Genomic DNA, 13,884 nt, shown 5'->3' with positions numbered 1-13,884 from the left:
GAGCTAGTCGACGCGACGCGACACACGTCTCTCAGTTCTCCCGCCATGGGCCACGTTCCTCGAGTCAACATGACTCCGCCGTAAATGCGTACGTGCGGTCGTAAGCGCAGTCACCGTTAAAGTGTCTTTCGCTCCTTCGCGGGCGTTACGGCGCCTCCGGTCGTGCCAGGAGCAGAACATTCTGTGACGCGGCCTTTTGTCTCGCTCGGTCCACGCGGTTGCGCCACGGCTCATCACTGGAGTGTGTACCCTCCGGGATCGGTGATCGAGCCGTGCCGCCAGTGCAACGCACCTGTATGGACGGACATTAGCGACGAATGTTATTTGTCATTTATTGTAACGGTACGAAGAATAAATGTGTCCTGTCCCGAAACTGCTTAGTCATTTTTGTCACCAAGCCTCTCCCTTGAGCACAGTGGGTGGGCGCGGCGATAAAGCCGGTTCACTGCACGTGAGTGACTGTAAGCGAGGAAACCACACGTTCCCGCTTCAAACCTACCATTGCTTTTTTTTCTTCTATATCATTTCTACAATGTCATTTCACCTGTGAATATCTGCTGTAGAACATTTATTTTGTACTGGGATCTGTTGCCGATTTTTAGTGATCATGTAATAGCAGTACTATGGATTTTCATTTTTTCAGTTCATTAGCATACATAGTTTTTGTCTTTCACACAGTGGCTGTGTCGTGACATGCATGCAGGACATTTTTTGGTCTTCTGTGAATAGTGTCAGAAACAGTATCACCATCTACAACAACAAATAGAAGGCTGTTGGACAGAAGAAATGCTGAGCCTCCTTCTCATCTCAACGATTTTTTATGTGTGAGCCTGAAGAAAAAGAAGGGACAACAGTAGGTAGTGTCAAGTGTCTCCTCTCTCCTGTCTCAAGATAGACTCCAATGGATTCTCAGTCAGGTAACGGCACTAATAGAATGAAAAAGCAAGAGGAAGGCATGTCTTTCTTTCATCAGAATATAAGGGGCCTCTTAAACGAAACAGATCAACCCCTTATTAACATTAGTGAAATGGACAGTATAAATAATGCTCAGATTTTGTGCTTAACTGAGCACCATGTTACAGATAAATGTGCCTTGCCATCTATAGTAAGTTATAGTTTTGTAACATACTACTGTAGGGAAAGTAAAGATAAAGGCGGAGTAGCAATTTATGTTAAGGACAGTGTAGCATACAAAGCTATAGATATTAAGAAATATTGTGTGGAACAACAATACAAGTTGACATAATGCCACTAAGAATGTTATTTAACCTGAGCTCTTTATCTGTGTGTGCTCTGTATCTGTTTTCTGTAGTGTTTTAATGATTCTAAGAAAATATGTATTTTCTTTTTCTGTATTGCTGCCCAAAGAATTTACTGTATAAATTTTTATATAATTGTGTACTCAAATTTCTGTATATGCTATAAGATTATCAAATTGTATTTGTAAAAAACTGACTCGTTCCACGTCCTTGTGTATCCAACACAGTTGGACCTATGGAACATGAAATAAATCAAATCACATCAAATCATTAGGATAATATTTAGACAAAGGCCATTTATTGGCGAAAGCATGTTAAAAAGGGGTCACATAGCTAGTCCTAGGGAGGTGAGGGTGAGCCAGAAGGTAAAGTACGACGAAGGTTGGTGTCCATGAAAACTAAGTCTACAGTACCGCAGCAGCGGGAGAAGCGGAAAATGTTCACTGCTACAGGAGAGCAAGAAAACAAGAGAGCGGGCCCGGCGACGGGTGGCCGGGTATATTCGACGCACCATGCTGCTTCCTCTGCGCTGATCCCACAGAAGACAGCAGAGGCCTTAACCTATGGGAGGGTGTAGAGACTCTAAAGACCTTCTAGGGGTCACAAAGGGACTTATGTACTTCAACAATATTATATGTTTTCAAAACAAGAACAAGTATTAAAAAACATCAAAACATAATTACAACTGTAACAAAACGCAAAGAATATAGTATGAATAGTGCAAAGTAAATAAACATTACAAAGCATCACTAGTGTGACTCTGAAACGAGTGTCTTTGAGTGTGAATGAACGGAACTAATAACTTGATATAGGTGTTCTTAAGTATATTCAAAGTTATGCAGAGTTCACCACTGACGTCACAACTCAGAAATTCAAAAATAATAGTTTGAATGTAGCATTTATGCAAAAAATGTTTTTGTTTTTCCATTTTAAATGAGATTCAGAGATACGTATCACCACTGGTGAGTCACTGCGGGGGCGACTGGCACAAGGTGGCGTTGCGTTGTGTTGTCCTCAGGGAGCGACCAGCGAGAAAGGGGTATGGTCGTGGCCAAACACATTCACTGGAACTCAGCACAGGGGGGTATGAGGGGAAGTTCACATGTTTCAAACACGTTTAAAAAGGGAGTCAACACTAAATAAGCATTTCACTACGCTACACTAGTTTTTAGACAATAGTTGATCGCAATTGTACTCTTAAAACTAAGGGAGGCTACATGTCTGGAATCTGGTAGCTGGGGTTACTGTGGAACTGGTTATAACGCTGGTATGTAGTTCAATGGCCGTTTGCCTTTCATTTAAGGGTGCTAACAGGCGACCATAAGAAAGTTGTCCTTTTTCATGTATTAAAAGGTCATCAATTGACGCTAAGAGGTGGTCATTTGATACATTAGACAGAAACGGCAAGGTAGCTGGCAGAGGAACCACGAATGAACTTTTGGGTAGAAAAAATGTAGGTAAATGGGTGTGAACACTAAGTGAGTAAGCCATGGTGATGTGAAACGTTATAAGTAGAGTTCCAACAGGAACCATTTGCTAAAGATCTGCGTGGAGGCTACGTCACAGTGGCAGCTGGCTGGAAGGCCAATTCTCGCGCTAAGTCAGAAAGGCACGTGGCAGATAACTTCAGGGCTACGTTACGTCAGAGCAGCACATAGTAGCTGAGAAGCGGAGCCGAAGTGGCTGCCACTGTCAAATGCGGCGTACGCACGTGCGCTGCACAGGAAGCAAGCGTCAGGTTTAAGAGCGAGAGAGAGATGAAGCTTACCGACACTATGTACTGCATTGTCTGTGTTTTACACTCCATATGTTCTTGGGCTCCTGCGCCTGATGAGCATATTTATGTGCTTCAAAGTGAGAAGTGACAAATATTGATGTCACAAAGGTGATATAATGTTACTGAATGAGAAAGATCTATGAGCACAGCCCAATGCTGCACAAAAACTTCTGGATTTGATTAGAGATTTATGGGATTCAGAATGAACAGTGATGAATATAAATGCCACAAAAAGGGGGTATAGCATTACTGAATAAATGGGAATAGATGTGCGCAATCAATACGGTTTGTTCAATGACGATGAGCAAAACAATAATTATGGTGTTACATCAGAGCGGCGGGTGACATAAGTGGGATTATGTGTGACATCACGCTAGACGCGTTCATACAGGGGCTTCTGTTTAAAATTACATAAACATACATAAATATAGAAAAGAGGTACACGAATATCATACTAAATGACTACATATGCTATATCAATAAGTAAACAAAGTCAAAGCCTCTTTGAGCTGACCACCCAAGTGTAATAACGTTCACATTGTGAGAGGAAGTTTCTCATGCATCAATATATTTGCTGAACACCATAATGTGAGAATGACAAAGAAAAGTGACGCCGATTTGGTGCAGATGGGGTGTAGATTGGGTCGTTGGATGTCAACGCTGCTAATAACGAGAGGAGGAAAACAAAACTCGACCAGAATCTAGAGATTTCCATAGTGGAAACAGGAAACGTAAGAAATTGAATTAGAAACAACTAAGTTGAGCGTAATTTCTGAAGGACTTTTCCTTTATGAAGGTATAGTGCACGGCGTATCGTTGACACGACGGTATAGCCTACTTAACTGTGTATATGACAATACTGCAATTCCAAGATAGCTGCTACATACTTCTTCTTAAAACTTGACATCTCTCACAAGACAAAAACTTTACGGTGCGACCAAATTCACTGTTCTTATGACTCCGTAGGTCTGGCGTCATCGGGCCCAGCCAGTTACTTAAAACTTCATCTATCCTTGGATATATTGCAGTGTCCTGAGACACGTCATACAGTTAAGTGCTGCTACTTCAGCAGTTGGAAAATACAACGGAAAAACAGGGTCAAAGGAGGAACAAGTTTTGAATGGAGATTTCCACTCACTGGCGGTTTAGCTGCGGGCTAGATGTGGCTCGCATCTGTTAGTACTTGATCAGCTGTCGTCAGAGGGCACGAAACACCGTTCTTGTGAACTCTTCTTCAACATCAAAGATTAAAGTCTAACTGTGTTAGTCCACTTGAACTGAATAGTTTTGTGTTGGAATACGCCCGGATAATAGACTCCAAAAGGCGTTGTTCTTTTGAAAGTTGACAGATGAAAGTCGGTAGGATGGTCTAGGCTGCGAAACCGAAATGTGAAGGAACGACTTTAGACAGCTAAGGGTCCGCGCGGGTGTCAGCCGCGTCACGTAAGATACGTGCTCTTGCGAGTGTTGTTCTCTTGTTCATCCAACAGACTAGGTATATGGCCAAAGCTTGCTCGATCTGTGGGTGTAATTCACTCTGTTTACATTACCTATCGCGGGGGTAGGCGTGTGGTATGTTCCTCCAGATAAACATTCAAATACAAATGAAATAATGCCTGGTTCATCTAAAATTACCCCTCCAAAATAATTTCTTACCTAAGACATCATTAATAAACACTTAAATAATTGGCAATACTCTGGAAATTATTCTAGCATACTTGAAATCCCACAAAAATAATTATCATCATCATTCTAGTAACACAGTGACACATGGAAACATTAGGTTCAGGTACCCATATACTAGATTACTGGTGCTGGCAAAACACTAGCAAAATTCTCTAAATAGTTGGTAATAAATCATAATAATAAAATAATAAATGGACCTAAATAACTGGTCATAAGTAAATAGACATAAGTAATTAGACATAAGTAATTGACAACTCGTCTTAGTGATGCAAGCAGTGGCAAAACCGTGACAGAAACAAAAGTACAAAATATCATTTCCTGTACACAAAGTTCCCTTATTCTCCAGTTACATTTCGTAGCAAAATAAGTGTATGTATTCTCTGTTATTCCCTTATGCTCTTGTTTATATTTCCATACCACCTGATGATCTTTGGTACTTCTGGCTACAAGAAAACTGTCGTTGAAGTCATGGACACATTATGTGTAATGCTGTGGAATAATGTAATGCCATGTTAATACTTCCTTTAACACGATTCTGATGAAAAGTGGTTTTATGTCTTCTTCAATAAACAGACCAATAATTATTAAACATGTGATATGCTGTTTCCTGTGTTGATTTGTATTTGCAAATACAATCGTTCAAGGGTATGATTGTTCTTTCGTTTGTTAATTCTGTCACCTACCTCCTTCCATATAATCATTAATGGTGGCTCGACGAAGCTAGTTGCATCTCGAAGATGTCGATATGACTTACCCTTCAGCACTTTTGTTTTTAATAAAATTAGAGTCCAATTGTCATGTGTAAAGTGTACAGGAAGGAAAGTAAGTTCCTTAGTATTGAAAATGTGCGTAAAGTTATTCAAAGGGTTCGTTATATAATGGTTAAGAATTCTGTGTTGAGATTCAGTGCAGCTTGAGGTGCTAAGGTGTGACACACTTCGCGATCGTGAGATTGTAAATTGCTGACAGTACAGCTGACAATATGGCTGCGTTCACGCTGGGTCCGTCCTCTTGCTACGCGTGGAGTTTAGTTCCTCAGTACGGTCACAAAATTTCCTTCCGGAGTTAGCTTATGTTGTTCACGACAGTTATTCATGGAGGATGTTTTCTAGGAACTCAGATAACCCAATTGTTAAAGTTCACGAAACTATCATGATGCATTTATTCACTTAAATACTCTGTTTTTCCAAAATGTACGCAATTTATGAATTTTTATACTTATGTATGAATCGTGAGATCGACTTGGCTCTCTTAGAAATCACTTACTTGAAACTAGTGGCTAATAACATCTGAAATGGACAGTGATGTTAGATCGTTATTCGGAACTAACGTTGACTGGGTCGTTACTTGACTTTACCATTTGTACATTGGCATTTCAAATTCGATCGTTTGGCTGACGTGTTTCCCACACAGTGGTTACTTACAGAATAAATATCACGGCAAGGGCCAGCTTTCTTGACGCCATATAGACCTGTTTATTAACCGCGAGAGTTAACGTCTCCTACCTTTTTGGCGGTATAGACAGTGTTTATAAGGAAAAAATTTCTTTTCACTCTAGGTTTTATTCTTTACTGAAAATTCAAATAAATGTCGCATATAGATTCCCATTATTGGCTAAAATTAGCAAAATCTGTTAAGCAATAGTAGGCTGGTGGATTTATTTTTACTACTATCTTCTTGGATTTACTGGTTATGCTGCAATGTATGAACGTACGAAGGCATAGCGTGGCTGAGGCATGCGGCCTGCAGGGCAACGGGCGATGGTGAAGAAGGGCGAGGGGAAAGGTGCAGATGCCGCCTGCGCCAATGGCTGAGGTGGGGGTCGGGGAAGGGGAACTGTAATGGCTGCTTCGACCATAGATATTGGTAGACTGGTCATGACGTTTATTTCGTGGCACCAACATCTCTACTGCTATACCACGTGACTATTGGCAAAACAATGGTGGTATCCTGTTGTGCTTACGGTTGTACCGAGCGTTTTGTGAAGGGAAGTAACATTAAATTTCACGTGTAAGCATTATTAGTTTAATTTAGCGGCATTTCTTGAATACTGATAAGCTATTGTGTGTATCATATCCTTACCCAGAACGCCACAGTTACGTAAATTGGCGGTTTGAAGTGCTGTGTGTGTTTCCAGGCGCACATTGCAATCGTATATATTTCTTGAAATGGTAAGCTACAAAGCTCCTTTTTCTCTTTGGTATAGGTTTCCAAAGGATGAAGGGTGCAGGCAGATGTGGATACAGGCAGTGAAACGAAAAGATTTCAAGCCTACTGCGCACACACGCATCTGTTCGAAGCACTTTGAAGAATATATATATATATATATATATATATATATATATATATATATATATATATATATATATATGTGTGTGTGTGTGTGTGTGTGTGTGTGTGAGAGAGAGAGAGAGAGAGAGAGAGATATTTATTACCAATAACCCTTCCCACTCCAAAAGCAATGGCAATGTGCATTGCTACTATATAAGATGAAAGGATGATTTTTACTATCCTGAATTAAATCTGACTTTGGTACAAAAACGGGTGAATTATGCTGGTATTATTTTAAAGAACAATTTGCAAAAACAAGTTAGGGGTTTGATTTCTCATCAGGGTTTAGTTTTATTTTGTACTTCCGAGTTACAAAACATACGAATATCAGAAACAGATACTGAATACCATTTGCAAAAAGGAAGTTGTATGGCCTATGTTAGTTTCCAGATAATAACTTGTAATGCATGGGATAAATAATATGCTGCTACAAAAATCTTTGGTCATTTACCAAAAAGAATTAAAAGCCTGACAGATAGCCAACCAGCATTTAAAATCAAACTAAAAGAATCTATGAATGACAGCTCCTACTCAGTAGACGATTTTTTAGGTATAAATAAGTGATTGGAAGAATTGTCATGTAATGATAGGTCTACCTTTCATGAAACTGACACATCATTGCGAAGTATCGTATTCATGATCTGTGGAACAAGTATTCATGTAAGTAGGTACTGATTTTGTAGATATCTTATTTGATACATCTACGAAACAAACTGTTTAAACCAAAAAAGAGGTTTCAAATGAAACTGCTTTACGTTTTGTGGGTGAACGACACAATTGAGTTCGTTACATTCGATGTGAACACGTGTGTTTACGTTACAGGTTTCGTTGTTTATGCCGATTTATGAAGTCTATAACACTTTCTACAACCAAGGCACTAAAACACACACACGCAATATTTACATTTTATGCAGTACATAACGCGTATTGTTAGTGATGCATCTCATAATTGGTAACACTGAAATATTCGCGGCGAATATATTGCCGAACATCGAAAGTGTTTCAGCAGTTCACAAAGTTCATTGTGAAGTAATAGCTGTAAAACTAAATTTGTACAGTGGTTACGCAATAATTTATCACTTCTAGCTGTGTTTACATAAGCTACATTTTAATGTGGTGAAGTTAGCCGGAAATCCACTGAGAAATACTGGAATTGAAACCAAGAATCAGAATGCAGCGTTGAACTCCCGGCGACGTTCTGCCAACAGTCACGTGATTCTATGTTGCAGCCACGCAAGATGTATAGCCGCTGCACTGCTTGCCCATGGAGGTAAGAATAAGGGGAGATGGCGCTACGTATCCCAGCCGTACTACGTTTTGAAGCCATAGGGGCGTGGCTCGCTGCCGTGACACTCTGACCAAAACATTGCCAATGTGCTATAGCGCCGCGTGTATTAAAGTCGCTAATTGCACCATATACGCATGCAACGTCATCAGATTGGTTGTTTCAAAGTTTTTGTTTAAAATAAAATCTCGTAAAGGCGAAATTCCGCATTTCTTCAGATTAAAAATAGTTTTTAATGTAATATTACGAATAGCTAGTCTTCAATGTAAACGATACAATTTTGTTAATTCAGTAATCAACGTGTATCACAAACTAGGGTTCTTCCTTTACTTATTCTTACGATCATCTGATTGGACGAAGCAATGCCAGATTTACGAAAAGTGACGACGTCTTTTCCGATTTTCGTGACATACAAACCAAAACTTTTCAGTTGTTTGAGTTCAGAATGATGTATTGTAGCAGCTATTTATTAATGATTGCGGTTCTGACCACCACCTATATCTGATGAGGTAACCAAATGATCTGTCTTTGTTGTTAATTATTTAAACAATGAAGCAGCAGATAAATAAGTCTGTTAAATAACTCAGTGTGAGTTAATGTTTAGCCAACAACAACCTGTCACATTGTGCACAACTTCATTCTGTTGTCAAGTGGAATATAACTGCGGAGAATCCCAAGAAATATAAATTAGGTGTTTGTTATACACAAAACAGGTACTTTCAGTTTGCATAACATTGACCCTGAGGAAGAAAACAAAACTCTTTGCCATACAATTCATACACACTTCAATACATACCCACATTTCTTCTCTCAAGTGATATGCAGCAGCTCTAATATGAGACTAGGGCACTTTTTTTTAGTAACTAACAAATCAACTGCAGCAGCAGCACTTAAATGACATGTCTGTTAGCCAAGGCAGTATAACAGTGTTCTAATTTTCATTTGCTATGGGACTTAATATTAGTAAGGAGTTCTACTTATTGCTTACTTACCTTAGATTCCAATTTCTTATTTTGGTATGGAAGAGATTTCTTAACAGGGCAACAATGTCCCAGTGTTTGTAGGTAGCTTAGGCATAAACCATTCTACATTGAGCTTTGTTTATGTCATTCCCTATGTTATAACTTTCATTCTTTTAAATGCAAGCCTTTCTTGTCAAGCTGACAGGTATTTACAGTGGTACAAAATGAAATGATGAAGGGATTGTGACAGATCATGGAGCAAAACTTTACATCAAAGTTTGAGAAGTGTGGAATGTCTCAATCAATAAGCAGAAGCTTCATTGCTTGCCAATGACAAAGTTTTACTAACATTGAAACTAGGATTTGCTTTTGAAATCATTGTCCTAATAAAATATAGGCTATATATTCCTTATTCATTCATAAAAGTATGGGAACTGGGAATGAAATAAAGCATAAATATTAGGTACTATATTCAGAATTTTATTCCAGCAAAAAAGCTTTTCTTGATCTGTTGTTATCCACTTTGTTGAACTGCTTGTTACAGGTATACAGAAAAATTATTACAATGTGACTTTTCAGTTAACTGCCTTTTTCACAAGATTGTGGAATTTAAAAATAACACAGTACTATGTAAAAAAAATTATATGAAATTGTAACAAAGTCCACATCATTGCTTGTTGAGAATGAAAGAAATGTCTCAGTCTCCTGACTGATACAAATGTAATACTATTTACCATTCCACATACATATGATTTATCACAGTGGTCTTGCATAAACCAGGAAAGTAGTCAAGCAAACAAACATAAGAAAATATGCAATCATTTATAAAATATGTCTTACTACAGATATAAATGTTGTGGGCTGTAGTTTCTGTACAACACATGGGTTACATTTCAATGGATTAGGGGAGAGACTGCTAGAAAATTTAGTGCCCAATGAAGTAGTGAAAAACCAATAACACTCACCTGCGAACACTACTATCTCTCATTTTTTGAGGGTAAACCACTGTTGGACTAGATCACAAAAAAATATAATTTTTAATGACACACAAACAAAAACCATAACATACCACACAATGATGGAAATGTATTTCAATGTGCCAAAAATGAGGCAATTCTGTTTCTCATTAATATGTTGTCACTCATGGAAACTTAATTAACAACACTGGCTAGAACATACTACAGCATACTCTGCCAAACAATGGCTAAATATTTCAAAAAGAAATGTATGTCCCGTTTGGAAGCACACAGATCACAAGCTATTTCAGAACAGTACTGCATACTGGTATGGTGGAGTATCAATCACTTGGAAACACTCTACATATAATGTAGTTCCAAATGTTGGTTTGAGGAAGATATATTTGAAAGGTATTACACACACATAAAATTATAATTGTCTGACTCCATCACACACCAGGAACAAATTTTCATAGATACACTGAATATGCTAGTACTAATAGTTTTAAGATACAGACATCACAAACATTTTGTAGCTGGTTATAACAACATAGACATAACGGAATAGGAAGAATGTGCATCATTTATTAATTACAATAAGGTTACATTCCCAGTTTGCCTGAATATAATGAGTGCTTTATACAAGACGCCTCACACACTAGACCTCTGTGTACAAATATCAGTTACTGACCTTTAAAGAGTATCAGTTTTGTATAGGTTGTCCTGATTTTATTTTCATGCAATGCATCACTTATTCTCTTGGCTGCATGTTTTTGCCGTGTCAGGAGGTATCGTGTGGCAATTGCTTTAATCAGCAGTATCATATGATTGTCCAAGGGATGCTGATTTTTCATGTGGTCTGCTAACTACTTAAACACTGGCTTTAATATGAATTCACTAAGCACCTCAGACAAACATTTGGAAAACTGATTTTTCAAAGGAACTTTAGAATTACCTGTAATATAGCACCTGAACACTTTTTCTGCACACACACAGATGTCAACAACATCATTCGATGGTAAAACCAACCATCCCCTACTCTTTCTATGAATGAGAGAATAAGCAACATGGCTACCATCCCCTCTCAACACGGATAAACATGGTTCGCATTTTAAGGTTTTCTCTAAGTGATGCACCACAAATCCAGCTATATATACTACAATATGGACTGCCACTTCAGAGAGATAAATTCTAGTAGCAATTAATCGTGGTCGTTGTCAGTTGTCGCTGCACTATTTTCTGTGCTTAGTAACTGCCACCGTTCCGAAGTGTTATTTATGTGATCTTCAACATTGGCACTGCTGAAAGTAAGAATGGGAATATCTTCCAAAGTTATACAATTCCCTCTTTCTGATCCACGGATCTCACTATGAATTAGTAGCCGCTTGTATGCTGCAACAAACTGGGGAGCAGTAGGGTTGTTATTCCAACTACCACGACTTCGGATGGCACTAAAAACATTTCCAAGTGGTCCTGAGAACATTTGTAAAGAGGCAGAAACTTCAATAGAGGAGCATGAGTTTACATGTGTAAAACACTGGATATACACACCAGGAATCCAATAAACCCTGTCTTTCTATTTGAGTCAACAACTCTCATTGCTTGAGGATTTGAACCAACAGTGAGTTCCTTGATGTACCTCTGTGCCTTTAAAAGAAATCCTTCTACAGCACTAAAATTTGCTGTATTTAATGCCTGCTTGAAACCACTTTGTAAAAGTGTTCTGGAATTGCAGACATCAAAGAGACAGTTGAAAATGCGTATAAATTTTACTGTTGCAGATGTCTGTTCAAAACCTGGGGGTTTCATATCACAACAGTACTGAATGGCATCTACCACAGAATTGCTAAGCAGCTGAGTAGCCAGTTTCACCTTCATTTTATTAAAAAAAAATTAAGATGACTGGCAGTGATCTTGTTGCCTATGTGGAGCCCTTCCTTGACCTGTAATTTATGTAACAGTTCCAAAAAGTGTCAAGAAATGACACCACCTTGCTCATCCCAAAGAAATTTTTTATCTCCTAAAGCGTTGCGCACAAGTTTCAACATATGTGGAGGGTCTAGGAAAAATGACATTTCATCATCATTACCTTCAACTGAAAAAGTGCTTTTCAAAGTTTCACAATTGAGATTGCAGCCTAAACATCTAGCCATTGACAAATTGCAAGCTGAACCATCACATGTGAGCGAAACAACTTTCACACCACTTGAATTGGCAAGATCAATGCACTGTTTAACTATCTTGGCTTTTTGCTCACCAGTTATACCAGCAGTCAGGAAATACCCAACTGGGAGCTTCCAAGAAGCATTAATAGCCACAAGCATGAGCACAAATGCTTCTTTGGCAATGGGCAAATTATCTGTGTCTGTAGATGACCCTATGTCAACATAACCGTAATAGCATGTACCATCAAATTCTACATGTTGCCTGATGGCAATTTCATCAACTACCAAGCTACATAGAATTAGAAACTTTGTTTCACGGTAACAAGCTTCTGCCGTAATTACCTTAAACGCCTCGGATGTGAAGCCAGGTGCTCCACCCACACACTGGTACCACTTTGCTAATGTTCTGGGGTGTGGCAAACATGTATTAAAACAGCGCCTAACATAATTATACGCCCTGTGGGAATAAAAATGCAGTGTTAAGGCAAAGGAGCGCAGTTCTGGGCTGTATGACCTAGGTACAGCCTGTGCCCCAGCTTTCGCAGTTTGTCGCTACAGCAAGTCTCTCTGCATTCCAGGTATGCTTTCTAGTATATTTAGTGAACTTTCATCCACAAGATGCTTGTCCTTCAGTACCTTAATGATAGCGCTCAAAGAAGCCACTTTCTTCTTAAGTCGTTGCTTAGACTGCTGAAGAGTTTTAATTTGATTTTTGTACTGATCAGTTTTTCTTATGAGGTGTTCACACCTCGTCTTCAGTTCCTCACTTTCAGAGGATGTCTGACTACGTTCTGGTGGTCCTGCAGTGTACTCAGGAACAAGAGCAGGAACTTCTTCATCCTGTACTCTGCTGACGGCAGCCAAAACTGAAGATGGAAAGGAAGACCTCTCCTTCCGCAATGGTGGCTCTCTCTTCTTGTCTCCCTAAATGAAATAAACGGATGGAAAACATTAAGAACTGTTTTAACAGATGGTTGAAGGTGTTACAGTCTTTGTCATGAACAGCATGTTACAGCCCACTAATTACTCCTATTCTTAGTCCTTTCCAGAAATATAAATTCTATTTTTCCAGCAACTATTTATCTTGTTCATAAAATACTCATTACTCTAACAAAAACCGTTGTTGTGTTCAGTAGACAACTTGAAATTCCTCCCATGTGCGAAGCTACAATTAATACACACTTATTGAAAAAATATAAGCTTTGAACATGTAAAATATTTCTGCTGGGGGTGTCTTGTTTAACTATCACACTGTATCGCTATGGGTGCTGTCAGTTAACAAATTCTCAATACAACTGGTCCAACAGTTAATGATATAAAATTGTGTGTTATATCTAATTTTGCATTAGTGGTTGGTGCATATTCAATGTTCCACAGTAGTGGATAATGTTAACAAGAAGGTACTGCCAATGCTTTTTAATCAATGATATCTTTCAATGGAGAATGTCAATGAATAGTGCATC

At 38.7% G+C, this 13,884-nt stretch overlaps 1 protein-coding gene across 1 annotated transcript in view; it reads left to right on the top strand.

Moving 5' to 3' along the window:
- The first annotated feature begins 6,617 nt into the window (after nucleotides 1-6,617).
- The window catches only part of LOC126484551 (serine/threonine-protein phosphatase 2A activator-like), a 340,077-nt gene continuing 332,810 nt past the window's right edge, over nucleotides 6,618-13,884 (top strand). The window contains exon 1 of the mRNA XM_050108109.1: nucleotides 6,618-6,732. The gene's annotated coding sequence lies outside the window, so the exon portion shown is untranslated. The remainder of the gene's footprint in view (nucleotides 6,733-13,884) is intronic.

This window comes from Schistocerca serialis, chromosome 6 (genome assembly GCF_023864345.2).
Source record: "Schistocerca serialis cubense isolate TAMUIC-IGC-003099 chromosome 6, iqSchSeri2.2, whole genome shotgun sequence".
Lineage (NCBI taxonomy): Eukaryota > Metazoa > Arthropoda > Insecta > Orthoptera > Acrididae > Schistocerca > Schistocerca serialis.
The sequence above is the reverse complement of the archived record's forward strand: the minus strand, read 5'-3'. Positions and strand labels throughout refer to the sequence as shown.